The sequence below is a fragment of the Heliangelus exortis genome, chromosome 8 (assembly GCF_036169615.1).
Source record: "Heliangelus exortis chromosome 8, bHelExo1.hap1, whole genome shotgun sequence".
NCBI lineage: Eukaryota > Metazoa > Chordata > Aves > Apodiformes > Trochilidae > Heliangelus > Heliangelus exortis.
This window is the reverse complement of record NC_092429.1, coordinates 238,865-253,874: the sequence shown is the minus strand read 5'-3', so window position 1 is coordinate 253,874 and position 15,010 is coordinate 238,865.

Below are 15,010 nucleotides of genomic sequence, written 5' to 3'. Positions count from 1 at the left end.
CAGCAAATACCACTCTGAGCCCCCCACATTACACCAGCAGGACCACACCACTCTACATCCCAGCTTGCAAACAAAGCTCTTACTCCAAAATGCCTACTTTGAGTTATTTTGTTGACTTAGCAAAAATGAAAAAAAACCCAAAAAAACCGAGCCACAAACCACAAGCAAAACCCCAAACACACAAACAATACCAAAGAAAATAAAAAAACCCCACAGTTTCATGCAACACACAAAGGCAGCCAAAACAAGTATCTACAGAAAATATTTGCAAAGTAATTTTCATTCATGGCAAAACTGAAGAAAATCCCTACTCTGGTGGGACATATATAAAATGACCAGTTCCAGAAATGTATTTCTATCTCTGCTTTAGTGCTCTGGTCTCTACACTTACATTGCTTGCCAAGACTTTTTAGACAATGCTAATTTTAAAGATGTGCTGATTCATCAACATTGAATTTTATGTAGGAAAAAAGGTCAGTTATGACTAATTGCCAGTTTTAATATCTAATTTAAAGTCCAGTTTGTCTAAATGAAAAGTCCCAATGTTTTGTTCAATGCCAGGTTTTTTGCTACAAAAATATGATCACAGTAAAAATGCAATGTAAAATAATTAAAAAAAAATTAGTATATAATAACTCATAATGCTCTAAGCAAGTGGTTGCAACTGACTGCCTTATTTTTTTTGTTTTCTTTTCAGTGGCTCCTCACATCCTGGCTGTACATCCAGGAGTCTGGAGAGAGGTCTTAAGTCTTTTCTCATAATTTTTTCCCTGCAGCATTCTTCTAAGCACCATCCACAGACGTCAAGGCTTCGTATTTGCACAACCCAGACAAATGCAGAGGGCTCACAATGCAGGTGGTCAAGCCAGGCAGATCAAGGCAGTCACATCCCTGTGTCTGTGAGAATCTGCCCTAACAAGAATTTCCCATTACAACACTCCTGACATCGTCCCCTGCTAATGCTATGTCACAGCGTGGCACTCAGGAGACAGCACTCCAAATACCCTTTGGATGTATAAAAAGAAACTTTATTTTACCTCCTCAAGCACTTTTTTGTTCACTTATTAACAGCCTTATGCCCTGCGATCACTAACTAACATGTTCTCCTTCTCTCTTCCTCTTGATCCTCACCAGCCAGCACACGAGCATCTTCAGGACAACAGCACAACATGGTTTATAGCTTTGTAAAATCAAGCTGTGCTATTAAACACTGTGCAGCATGTGCTGCCCCTAGCCACCACCACCAGCAGCCTGAGGACAGAAGCCTAGACTAGACTGTAATTTGCTTCTACATTTTAATCAAGAGGTAAGACTTAATCAGCCTTATAACTTCCCGCTATAACTGCAACGTGGAGGCTTTAATAGCATTCCCCAAAGTTTCTTTCTACAGCTTCGCTTTGAAAACAAACCCAAACAAAGCAACAACAACAAAAATTAAACAAAAGGAGGGAAGGAAGCATGGGATATATTCACCAGTCCAGGTTTTCAAGGCTATTAAGCTCCTTTTGCATTAGAATCCTCACTTTTCTTTACTTAGTGGAGCAGGTAAAGTCCCTTTGTTTAGGGGAAAACAACAACTGGGATTTAGCTGCTGGTTCTATCTGGCTGGCACCCCCTCCCAAACACACCTCCCCACCCCGAACAGGCACCCTGGGGAAGGGCTCTCCCACACTACACCTCCCCAAACACACCCTGTGCTATCCACAGGGATCAACGCCAAATGTTAGGAAAAAAACAAATGAAGGAATTCAATTAGAAAAAAGGCAGCAGTATGGGAAGGCTTTCTATTCCACAAGATACACTTCCACATTCTAACAAACATTTTACTTCTAGAGGATGTCAATCTGGAAAGCTCAGAACATTATGGAAAAGACATAGGCAACAGAAGGATCATAAAGTTAAAAAGTCTCTGTTAATCAACGAAAAATTTAGTACTTGTTGCTACAATTACAAAGATAATAGTTCCTTTATGTCAGTGCCTTTGGTTTTGCAGCTGTAAAATAGCTTTGAAATTCAGCATTTCAAGTAACAGAAATTAATAGGAGGTCATTTCTACCAGAGAAATTTTAGGGGCCCATCCTCTCTAATCATCATTAAAAACTAAATCCACAGGAGAAGAGGCACTTTGCTGATTGTCAAGTGGAAGCTATTATTCATTTGATGACGCTCTTGGCACAGTGCCATTTATTCTGCTGTAGAGCCTGCTGGTTGCTCTACTTCATCTCATGCAATCAAGGTTGTTTCTGCCTGCCAAGAGTTATTTATAGAGTGGGAAAAAAAAAAAAAAAGAAAAAAAAAGAAAAAAAAACCAACAACCAGTATGTTCTCATGCTTCAAAAACAAGTTTCAAACTTTTTAACTGAACAACTGCTTCCCTACTCCCCAGCGACATTCTTTTATTTGGAGCCCCATTTGTACAAAAACAAAAGAACATTCCTAGATTTCATCTTCCTTATAACATGGAAACAATTCCCATGCCATGCACATTTTCACATAGAAGAAATCTGATTTTCTTGAGTTAAGACCTCAGCATAGCCCCACACCTCTGACAGGACGGGGAAACTTTGTTAGTGGTGGAGACACTTTGCCTGTCCTGACTCAGCTGCCAGGAGGAGGAGGAGGTGGATGAGGAGTTCAGGCTGAGGGAAAATGAACTTCTATTCCAAAGCCTGATTCCCTGGTGACCAAATCATGGGCAATCTCTACCCACAAAGGATCTGCCACTATGGTGTGGAAGGGCTTTATGTCCCCTCCAACACACAAATGACTGTAAATTCCTAAGCAAAAGGTTAGAGCCTGTTTTTGACCTCAAGGCCAGTTTAAATCAGGCACCTTGGCATTCATGAACTGAAATACATGAAATCATAAACAATCTCAAAAGCAAAGGTTGTAAAACACCACTAATGTCACATTTTTGTGTAAACTCAGAACCCACTCTTTAAAGTTTCTTTGGTTTTTAAGAGCAGTCCCATATACAGCTCAGATTAAATCTCTGAAGAAGGGGAGAAAGTGAATTTCACACACAATAAAAGCAAAGTCTCACAAATGTTCAAGAAGCAGAACTATGGGCGTGCAACTGAGTAATTTTACACCTGAATTCTAGTATATTCAGCCCTGTGAAACAGCAAGCAAACCATGGTCATTTTCACTCCAGTTAATCCTTCATTTCCAGAGCTATTAACCCGTCCCTTGAAGCAGAGAGGCTTGTTTGGAGTTCACTCATTGCAGTGCTGATTCCTTGGCTTGCACAGGGTAACACCCACGACTCACAGATTGTTTTTTTGGTTTGCAAACTTTGTGTGGGGACTGGCAAAGATGATTAAACTGGTCAGGCTTCTAAGTATTATTGCTATTATTGTTGTTGTTGTTATTGTTATTAAACAAACCTCAGAGAAGGAGCTGAGATCTGATTCCAGAATATAATTTCCTGAATAAAATACCAACTGCAAAAATGGTATTTTCTAATGGGTTCTATTCCTTTCCTTTTGACAAATATAAATTTTTACTTAGTTTAGCAGATATTAATTAAACAGAATTCATAAGACATACAGAGAGCGACTAATAACAAAATGCTATTGTGTGAGACTGCCAGGAAATCCCTTCAGTAAAGAAAATGTTAAGCAATTTTTACCCAGTTTCCTAGGGATTTATATCTAATATGCAAAGTAATTTGGGGCTCTTGATTTAACAAAACCCCCTGAATTATGCATTTTTGTAATGACAAGTACTGTAGACAACATTTACACAAGTATGCACGCTTTAGGTAAAATCTATTTTGCATATGGTGAAATACCCATCCCCCACATAAAACACGGGATAGTTTCAAGGAAAAATTTTCAAGAGGTTCTCCCTTAGGCCGCACGGTAAGCACCACACAGCTGGATCAAAAAAACACTCTTTTCTAAAACAAACAGCAAAACTATTGTTCTAACTAGTATGTGAAAAAAAGATGTATAAATCACTGGAAAATCATGTGTGGTTTGAGGATTAGGTCTCCAAGCTAGTTTTCCCATTGGAGGACATGCCAAACCCAGGACACCAAAATGGGTTATGCTGAAGAGCAAATACCAGTCATTAACTTTCCTGTGGTTTAATAATTACACCTCTTCCTGGGGATATGATTAAACCACACACAGCATTAGAAAACAGGGAGAATTAAGTCAACATGCCTCAGAGCTGAAGAATAAGTGAATGTACATTGTAAAAAAAAAGCTGGATCAGATGGTGGGATGTATATTTTCAAGGTCTATACAGCAATGCAACACACGAATGCAATAAGAATAATATCATTACCAGATGTAAGGGCATCTCCCCTCCACGAGGGAAATGCAGCATTGCATTACAGAGAGACGTGAAGGGCACTAAGACCAGCAGAGACCTGACCCCCCACCACGCAGTGGAAGGATGACTCCTGGCCAAAACATCTGGGTCCACTGCTTGTTTCAGTGCCAGTGCTGTGGTTTTATGTTCCTTCCTGAAACACAGGGGAAAAGCACCTGAAATACCTGGCAAGGTGCTGCTGCTTCTTATGCCTAAACCCAGCCAAAGTGGAACGTGTGGAATGAGATTCTGGGTACAAAGACAAATGCCCTCACCCCACACACGTGCCTGGCTGAAGGCAAGTTTGATGTTCAGCCTTCTGTGTTCTCTTCCACTTTACCTTGACTTCAGCATTACGGTGTTAGAAACACTGCCCATCAGTACAGGATTACTACACCACATCATGATTCTTGTGGCATTGTAAGGTGACATTAGAAATGTCATTTCTGAAGAACAGCTTTAAACAAAGACTCCCCCATTTCTCCAATTGTCAACTGGAGTAGCACTAGGAAATCAAATTAAGTTACTTCTGGGTAGGAAGTAAAGAAGTGGGAGGGAAACAGTTTCTGTTTTTCTCTCCCCGCCTGCAAGAAAAAGTTGCAGAGCACCTCTCAGAGGGATGCTGGTACCGACCAAACCATCTACAACGGAAATAATAACTTTAAAGTGTGATACTGGCAGGGAGAGTTTTCCAATCCCTCTCTGAGACTTGCCTAACCCTCCCCATGACTCTCTCAGGCCACAGCCTCGCCTTAGGGAGGGAAGGTCAGCTCAGCAGCAGGGGAGGCTGCAGCAGGAGGACCACTCACCCTCCAGCAGCATTTGGCTCACCCTGGGCAGCTGCACCACATCCCCCTAGAGATATCAGCTGGGGATTGCCCATCTGGTCTGGACCTGAACCAGCGTCCAGGAGAGGAGGGGCTTTGTGGAGCTGTTGTTTGCAAAGCCATCCACTGCTTCTTCATTGAGCAGAAGTTTTGCTGCCCAGTGAGCACAACTCTTAAAACATCAGAATAAGTGAAAAGATGAATGTTCTAGCAGCAAATGTGCTTTAAAAAAATTTCTTAGTGTGCTAGTTTAGTCTTCTCCCTGTATTACTTTATCTTTTTCAGAGAAGAGAGCTTTCATAACAGATGACTGAATTTGATGCAGAAGAAAAGTGGCAAATTCAAACAGGTACAAATCAAGTATTTGCTTCTAAAGCTCTTCCAGCTTTATCAGACCCACTGCTAATACATAATAAAAAATATCTTCAGGCTGAGTGCAATTTCCGAGCAGGGACAGTTCTTCCCCTAGCAAGAAGTCTTTGTCCACTGACCGTGCTCTCAGAACACAGGCCTGGAATGGGTGTGAAGAGGACTTTTTTAAAACCATTTGCAAACAATGGTAACAAGCCAAAGAGGTTTGGCAAAGATCAGGAGGATGCTGGCTCAGGAGGCTTGGATGGAGTAACATCAGGGAGGAGTATGAGACCAAAGCATTTCAGTTGTGAGTCATTCAGGCTCCAATGACACCATCTGGTTTTGGACATTCCTGTAACTGCTCCTGCTCAAGGCTGCTCTTCTGGGAAGACTCTGGCAGTGCAGTGCTAAAGCAGGCAACAGGGCTGCTTTCAGTTCCAAATGACAAAGGTGACAAAGTTTTCACTTTCTTTGCACATTTATCTTCAATAGTTTTAGTGCTGTCTTTGAAATACCCAAGGAAAACACATTTCTATCATTTGAGAAATCATTTTCCACTCAGTGGTAACACCCCTAGAAATTAACTGTGACTGTTCCCTGTGTAAATTTGTACTTTAGTAGAGAAAAAAAATTGGAAGAAACCAGGGAGTTTTACTAGAACACACTACATTTGTCTTCTGGAGGAGGTGGTGGTTGCCTTTCTATCACCTGTTTGTTTTGGCTTGGTTTGGTTTTTTATCCTCCCTCCATTTAAACTGTCTTTATCTGTGCCCTCTATTTTTTCTGACTTTTGCCCTTCTGATTCTCTCCTCCACACCATTGCAGCATGAGCAAGAGTGACCAAGGGTAGGTGCTTAGTTCCTGACTGGGCTCAGCCCATCACAGACTGTCTCTAATGAAAGTGGTTTTCCCCTTACTTTTGTCTCATTAGCTTTCCGGCACTTGCCCACAAGGCTGAAATAATATTTATTGGAAACTTGGACCAAGACTTAGTTTATTATGACATCAGCTTCTGATTAATATCTTTCAAATATATTTTATATTACCTTTTACTTCTTTTTCAAGTATCAGTGCAGACTTGACTCAAGAAAATTTTTATTTGCCTCATAAAAATGTAGCTCACATCGGCTTTGGTAATCTTCACTTTATCTTGCACTTTTTATCCCTAAGGTGCAACTTTTTGTTGGATTCATATATTTTGGTTTTGTTATGGGCTCTTTACTTATTCATAGTGTCCTTTTGAAGTATTTATCCAGTTCAGTCTGCAGTCATTCCCCACATTTTTTTTCTCTGTCCGTTGTAGAGATTCCAGATAGATTTTACACTTTTGATTTAAAGAAATTCCAAAGCTGTTCAACATGCAAAGAAACCTAGAGACCAACAGAAGCAGAAATATCTAGGCCTCATAATATTAGTAGCATTAACTCTCTGATCTGTATCTGGAAAGTTAGGGGTCTCTCAGAATGATACGATTACTGGTACTAATTATCTCTCCAATAACATTACAGAGATCTCTTTCCACTTCCAAACCCAGCCTTCAGGGTCAACAGCAGACACACAGCACTAACCCAGGAAACCCTCTTATATCATCCCTTCCCAAAATGACTCTGTCTCAGACTAATTCTGGTTACCATACACATTCTTTGTTCTGCAAAGCAGCAGCGCTGCCCCAGAGCACACACGCTCCCGGGGAGGGAAGAGTTTGCTACAGCATCAGCCCCAGGCCAACTGCTCCTGTTTGCTGCTCCTAGACTGCTGATCCAAACCTACTGCCTCTCCTGACCACTGAAACCCCCTGACTGCCACATCAAGTTCTAGGAGGGAGCACAGGGGCAGAAGAACAGGAGGGGTCTCACCAGCTGGCATTGCCACACCACTGCTGGTAAAGTCACAGCCATCTACAAAACTCAAGGCTCCTCTTTATGGGACTTACACATGGGACTGGGATCTCTTCAATATTTACAAGTGGTTTCCTAGCTGGGTTATTTCTATTTACAAAGTTCCCCTATTAAGGAAAGGTGCTACTGTGTCTTGACGTGTGAAAACACTTTCTGTGAAAGAATCATCACATGAAAATGGGAGAAAGTGCTGGCAGTGAAAACGCTGTAGACAGGCATCATTTCATTATTTCATTGGTGGCAAATAGAAATATTTTGGATCAGTTGCATCTTTTGTGTCATTTACTTAAATTGTACAGGTTGCACCAGATCATATCCCTGGTGTCACTGAAGTACAGTTTACTTTCAGCGATAAATAATTATTCTTCTTTGCTTTTGTATTACTCTATCACGTATCTGCTGTTTACAATAATTACTTTTGGGCAACATTTAAATTTTAAGCAGTTGATCATCACATTTATTTGTCTGGGGAAGAGCAAAAAAGCAGGGCTAATAACCTGGGAAGCTGTCTGGTGCAGACCCCACCAGAAAATTTCCCTTGCACTTGAGCATATGGTCCTGTATGACAAGGATTTTGCCATTCAATATGCTGTCCATTCAAAGATATATTGCAAACAGGTTTTCAGGGACACTGAAAGACCTCCAACAGCATTGCAGACAGGTCTTCTTTCTTCAAGGAATTGCATCTTCATAGTCAGGCAGAGTTAGAGGATTTAATAGACATAGAGCTTTATGCCTTCTTTAAACACTGAAGGTAGCTTTTGCATAGAGGACTATGAGGAGCTAATCCCAATAAACCTCAACACACCCAGTGATTACTGATAACAAAGCTCAGCTGGATGGGAAGCTTTGTCATGCTTAAAATCAAATCCCCTCCCTTGTAACCAGCCCCAGGATGGGCGCTGAAGTCAGCCATAGGACACAATCCCAATCATTGCTTTCCCTCCCAGCCCAATAGAGAGTAATTTCTCATCTAAACTCATACTAAAAAAGAAAAAAAAAAAAAAAAAAAAAAAGTTATCTATCTCTCATCTGCTTTCTCTGTTTCTGCTGCTCCTCTGGTGAGTCATCCAGAACTCCTTGCCAAAGCCTCCAGCAACCACAGCAGATAGGAGTGGAGTGGAGCTCACTTCCAAGAGAGGGCAAAGCAAAGCCAGAGACAGCCTGGGGTAATGATTCCTTGCACTGGCAACTGACATTTGCATCATTATCAACAACTCCATGTCACTCCTCAGACCTGAAAGTCACATTAAGTATTAATGAATGCAAAAGGCATTTGCAGGGCATTGCATCTTAATCCAAAAAGAAGGTCAGAAATGGAAAAGCAAGCATGTTTTGGGAAGACAGAAAAAGATGATCTTAAGCAACCCCTGCAGTTCCTCTTGCTATGATTTGGAACAAGGAAAACTTTTTAAAATGTATTCACTGAAGTGCATAGCACAATGAGCCCTAGTCCTTGCCTGAATCTTAAAATGGCAGCAACATACCATGAATAATAATTACACAGTTCAGTGACTGTAAGAATAGTGTCACAAAGTCAAAAGGGCCATCCTCTGCTACCACAAAATTGGAAATGTATGAAGAATTCTGTTCTGACAGCCCTGACAGTCCCTTTGTATTGATGCATTTCACCAAAAATGAAGGTACTGGCCCTGCTTTGGTCTCCAGCTGCAGAAGGAGAAGGCTGCAGGGTTGTGCTGTGCCTGCAGAAAGACCAGGCTGTGCCCTCTGGAGCTGCACGGTGGAGCAGAGCAGCTTGGGCTGATGTGCAGGCACATAAAAGTACAAGGGGGTGCTGCAGGTGGAAGGGAAAAGGAAAGGAGGAGGAGACAATCTCACAGCTCAGCAGAACTAATCCCCTAAACTATCAAATTATATAAGGATAATCAGACCACTCGATTTTCTTGCCCTTGATACAGCAAGGGCAGCTGTAAACAAGCAAGTTGTCCCAGATACCAGAATTCTCACTGCTTTTCAACTGATTTTAAATAACGAGAATAAACACCACACACAGCAAACCTAAAAGTTTGAGGAAATACCTGGACACTCCTCCCAGAAACACAATGTTGCCCAATACAGAAATAAACACAGAGGGAACTGCTGGTGATGATCAGTAGCTTACATGTTCAAAAGGGCTTTTTACAGCAGGCCTCTACAGACCCAGCTAAGCCATAACTCAATTCTAATATGCCACTTTCTGCATTATCACACTCCTGGCACACAGAAGATCAGCATAACTCCAGAACCAGAAACCTTTCTTGGCAAATCCTAGCTTTTCCTATAGCTACATAAAATTTCCCTAAAATCACACTATTCCAGAATTTTATGCTTTTAATTTACATCCCTGTGTTTTTATAGTCTTGTAATTGCTTCTATGTTGTAACATTTCCCACTAAACATAGAATTTAAGTTCCTACTAGGGATTTGAAAAAAAAACAAAAACAGACTTGATATGGAAGTGCTATTTATGAGTAGTTCATATAACTTGGTAAACAAACTTTTCTATATACTCTTAATCAATTCTTGGACATCATTGGAGCAACAGGCTACTTACAGACTTTAGGAATGTTCAGCTGTTCAGACACCCACTCCCACAGCCAGGGACCATCAGACTGGACTTATAAATTGTAGATATCTAAAGCAAGAAAAGCACTTACATTGGCAATGTTTCCCTCATTTGAAAAAAATCTAATTGTTCTTGTGCAGCAACCTAAATTTATTCCTGTTCTGCATGCAAGGTCAAGCAAAGACACTGTGTCTGCCTCACGGTGTCCTTGAGTAAAAAGTCTGTGTTTTACAAAACAGTTTTGGGGCTACTTCCACAGTTACGCTTAACCACATGTAGTGCACATACTCATTTTCTCCTGAGGCTTAGGGAACTATGCAGCGTGTGTGCATGGATACTCTCATTTTGAGCAAAGCCACACTATTCAAAAAGACCCCTGAACGCAAAGCTTAAATGTTGAATTTCCCAAACTTCTACTGTGAACCCTGTTTAAACAAAGTAGGATTTACAGCGCATGCTCTACAAGAAGGGATTTTTCTAGCAAATTCTGGGATTAGGCTAAAGGAAGTGTGAGACAATACATTTTAACATTTTAATAAACATGTGATTCCCGAGGGAAATTAAAAATTAGAAAAGAGATCAGTTCTTGTGGTCTGGGTGCCAGATTGTTTCTTTCCTTCTGCACTGTTAGTCCATCTCTCTGCTCTGGCAGTGTGTGCAGGCAAACCCACGCCCCTTCCCACAGCTCTGCAGATCCTGTGTGTCTGGGGGACAGGAGGGGAACATGAGACCAGGGGCCAGAGCAGAGCAACACCTCTTAGGCAGCCTCTTTGCTGCAGAAAGGGTTCTGGTCACCCTCCTGGAACAGTCACTGGGACAACCAGAGCCTGAGCCCAGCTTTATGGTCCCTTTTATCAGGGGGATAATGCACAAATGCACACTGGCTGGGTTCCTTGGGAGTCAGGTGTAGGCTGGAGGAATCTTTCTCTTCTGTGTTATTTCCCCCACAGCTACCTTGGGAATCAAGTTCTACAAATATTGACAGAGAATTATACCTAACAAAAATATTTGTCATTGTTTCTTCCCTCACTGTTAGGATATTGCTTCAGGGCAGGAGGTGCTTGTGCCAGTGAATGTGTTCATTAGCAGACAAAACAAATAAATCCTAGAAGATACGCTTTTGGATTTGTGATGCAAGCCCTTATTTCAAAGCTGTCCCCCATACCTATATCTGCTAATGCAGCACAACATCTGGAAGCACCAAAATGCCCAAGTCAGAGTAACTGGAGTTGCACAAAGCCCTTAGACAGATGTGAGCCTCAGCTCAGTAACTGAAACGGAACTGCAGCTGAAATGAGAGCAGGCACACAGAGAACAGCTTTAATCTCAAATACCTGCTGCTCCCTTGCTGTGAAATACAATTTCACATCACAAAGAACCAGGAGAACAGGCCCAGGAGTTTGGACTCAGACTGAGGTGTCCAGTTCTTCAGGATCTGAAACAGCAGCATGGTTTACCATGTCAGATTTGTGCCATATGCCATAAGAAAATGAGGGGAGATGTGCTGTATTTATGAGGTAACTTAATTCATATATCTTCTAGGCAAAACAGGAGCCTATGTTATTTCTGTCATTAATTATAATTAGAGAACTCTAATCAACCCCCTGCCTGTCCCAGTACTCAAAAGTGTTTGAATCTGCAATTTCACTTGTGTTCTTCATTAAAGAAGAGGTGGAAAAGGAAAAGAAAGTCATTCATGAAATTCTGATCCATATGAAGAATTTATATTTTAGATTTTACCTTCAACATATGTATCTTTAGATTTTTTTAAATAGGAATACACTTTTCATCCTGTACTAGCTCCAATGATAATTCCCTCTATGCATAAATTTATGTAATGCGTATTAAAGACTAGACATTTCTCATTCCTGTTCAGCAATAATCGTAGGACTTCTGTGTAGAGATAGAGAAGAAATACTAAAAGAAGATAAAGATCTTTAAGACAACCTCACGAGGTATTCTTTGCACACACTTTCTGGCACAGAAGGGTAAAATTACTCAAAAATCTTCAGCATCTTGAGTCTCAACTATTTCCAACAGATGGTGCTGATGACATAATTACTAATGATTAAATTCCAACTTTTGTTAGTGAAGGATTTTTAAAGGCACAGGTAAGCAGCAACAAACCCAGGCTGAGATTTTCACTTGGGCTGCCCAGATGCCATGACAATGAATTCCACCTTCACTCACTCCACTGCTTTGTTTCTATACTTCCAACTGGTTCCACACAAATGCTGGAAAAACAGTTGCCTGCCACATTCTCAGATGATGTCATACATTTCATAGGATGCTGGATTTAAGAGGCTCATAGAGACTAGAGTGACAATTATCACCTTTTACTGTATTATTTCACTGCCCAAAGAGGTACCATTTATGCATGCTATAACATGAGCAAGGGCTTCATTTAACCCAAGTGTTTAATTCTTGCAGCCCAAGCCACATGCTGCTAACAAGAGAACCAAGGAGATGATGCCACTCCCACCTGACACCTTTGCTTGTAGAACTGGGTACAAAAGACTTACACAGCTGATTTCAGAAACCAAACTGCACACCAAGGGATGTGAAAGAAGGAAAAAAAGTGCTAAAAGGTTCTTGTTTGATGAAGACCTCAGCTCTGCTGATTGCTACAATCACAAATCTGCAGCACAACCCTGTTATCCACCACCGAAGACGAATATCCTTGTTTTCCCCAGAAACCCACACACTTCACTCCGAAGTTTGTCTCAAACACAAGCTAATTGTGTACATGTTTTAAAGAACTAGTGAAATTTAATTAAAGTTTCATGCTGCATTGTGGAGAAGAAAAAAGTCCCCTTGAATCTACAATGGGGTAGGCAGAAGCCCTAGCTCAGACTGTTTGGCTTTCTTGATATATAATCACATGTGGCAAACATGTGGCCCAATTGCCAGCTCTGAAATAACCTAAGCATGTTCTGAACTCAAGCAGTAATCAGGCCAGGATTTAATGGGCGCTTGAATCCCAGGAGCCTCAGCATTGCTGAAGTATGCATGCAAGAACTTTTCCTGAGAGGCTTTCCTCTGGAATCAGAAAGAGTAACATTCATTGAGCCGGACAGACCTGTCTCAGTTTCATCAGATTTCCACATTCCTGCCTGTTAGGAAGGAGCTATGAGATAGTGTTCCAGCAGGCGCAGCAGCTCCCAGCAGACCGCACGCCACATCCAGCAGTCAGGTGAGCTGCAGCAGCAAGAGAGCAGCAAGGACAGGAATTGGTTACAGTCTGTTTATTCAGCTTATCTGGAATGAAATGTGTGCTGACTCTCATATATCCATGCTCTCAGAAGTATAATTACCTCAGAACTCAACTGCTTTGTGTTGATGGAAGCCAAGTCAATGAACAAGGCAAACAGACAAGCCACAGCTTCTAGAGATGCAGTGATACCAGCTCCTGACAAGCCCGTTTGCTCACGTGGCTGCAGTGCCAAGGATCCAGGCATTACGCTGGGATCCAGGGAGTTCACAGCCTCAGCCATCACCCATCAGCAGTCATTGTTGGCAGAGATGGGCCTGACAGCAAGCTGCACAGCTCTACAGGGTGAAACAGCAAAGTAGCTGCAAAACCTCCCTTGGCAGAAAGATAAAAAAACACAAGCACCAAAGACAAACCAATGAGATTTTGTGATAGGAAAAGCATAGTTTGTCCACAGTTCACCCCAACATACTAGAGGATATGCTGATATTCTGATGCCTTCAGAACTGAGGAAAGATGAGGGGTAACAAGCACTGAATAATAAAAAAAAACAAACAGAAAAAACCCAAACAAACAAACAAACACCAAGCAAAAAAACCCCAACATAACACCATCACCACAACACCGACTCAAAAACTATTAGCATGGAATTTACTTTCCATGTTTTCTGCCTCCCAGCAACACTTCACTCAGGTAGGACAGCTTCACACAGTGGTTCTCTCAGCAGCCACATCACATACACCACTTTTCCTGCAGTCTTCACCATCTATCTTGCTCCCCTTATGCCAGAGATCAGCAACAGCCTCACCTTCTCAAGGTCTGCTGTGCTTACATCCCTCCCAAGTCTGCTATTTCCCTTATGTTAAGTTGTATATTATTTGCTTAGGTTTAGCCAGAGACATAAGCCTGTTCCATCTCATGGGGAAGTGTCTCAGGCACCAAGCACAAGCAGTGGTGTGCAGCATTGGCCATCTCTCCCAAATTTCTCCTGCTCTAGGAAATGGAAAGTGTTCTCTCTGGTAAAAATGGCCCAAGTATTCAGCTCATTTTCCTAACAAACAAGGCTAACTGGCAGAGTGTATATTAATGTATGCCCCCAATGGCAGCCTGCAGCTCACCGTAAGTGACACCAACCTCCATCAGCCCCTCCTCTGATGGTGGCCTGCATCTCTCCATGAGTCACACCAGCCCCCATCAACCTCCTGTCCATTGCTATGCTGCTCCAGCTCCCCTTCATCCCCTCAGTTTCTGCCATATTCTTTCCTCAGCACCCACACAATCCTATCCGGACGTAATCCATAGCCATTCCCAGATGACAGCCATAGCCTGGGGCTGCATTATTTTCCACCAGATGTGTCATTCTTGGCAATGCTTCCTTGGACGGCATCTTTGAGTTCCACGTTGCTCAGCCTTTTCCCACCACATCCTCAGACAGAGCATGCAGCACTCCTGGCTTCTCAGGTGCTCATGGCTCCTGACAAAAGCCCAGGTTTCCCACAGCCACTTGTTCTCCTTGTATTTTGTCCCCACACTGGGTGACAGGAGCTCGGGAGGGTCCCAGAGGGAGCAGCACCCACCATGTTGTAAATGTGTTTGTCTCAGCCTTATTTAGTCAGACTGCAAACCGCATCCCTGATGGGATCATGATGAGGCTTGTGAAAGGGGCTGTGAGAGTAACACTGCACCCACAGACAGAGAAGTCCTTCCTGGCAGAAGTGGAGGAGCCATTTTACAAGGATCAGCAATAATTGCTACAAGGCTTAGGGGAGGCAATGCATAAGCTCCCAGTTGCTCATCATGAACTGTCAGATGTCTGACAGTGCAAAACAGAGGG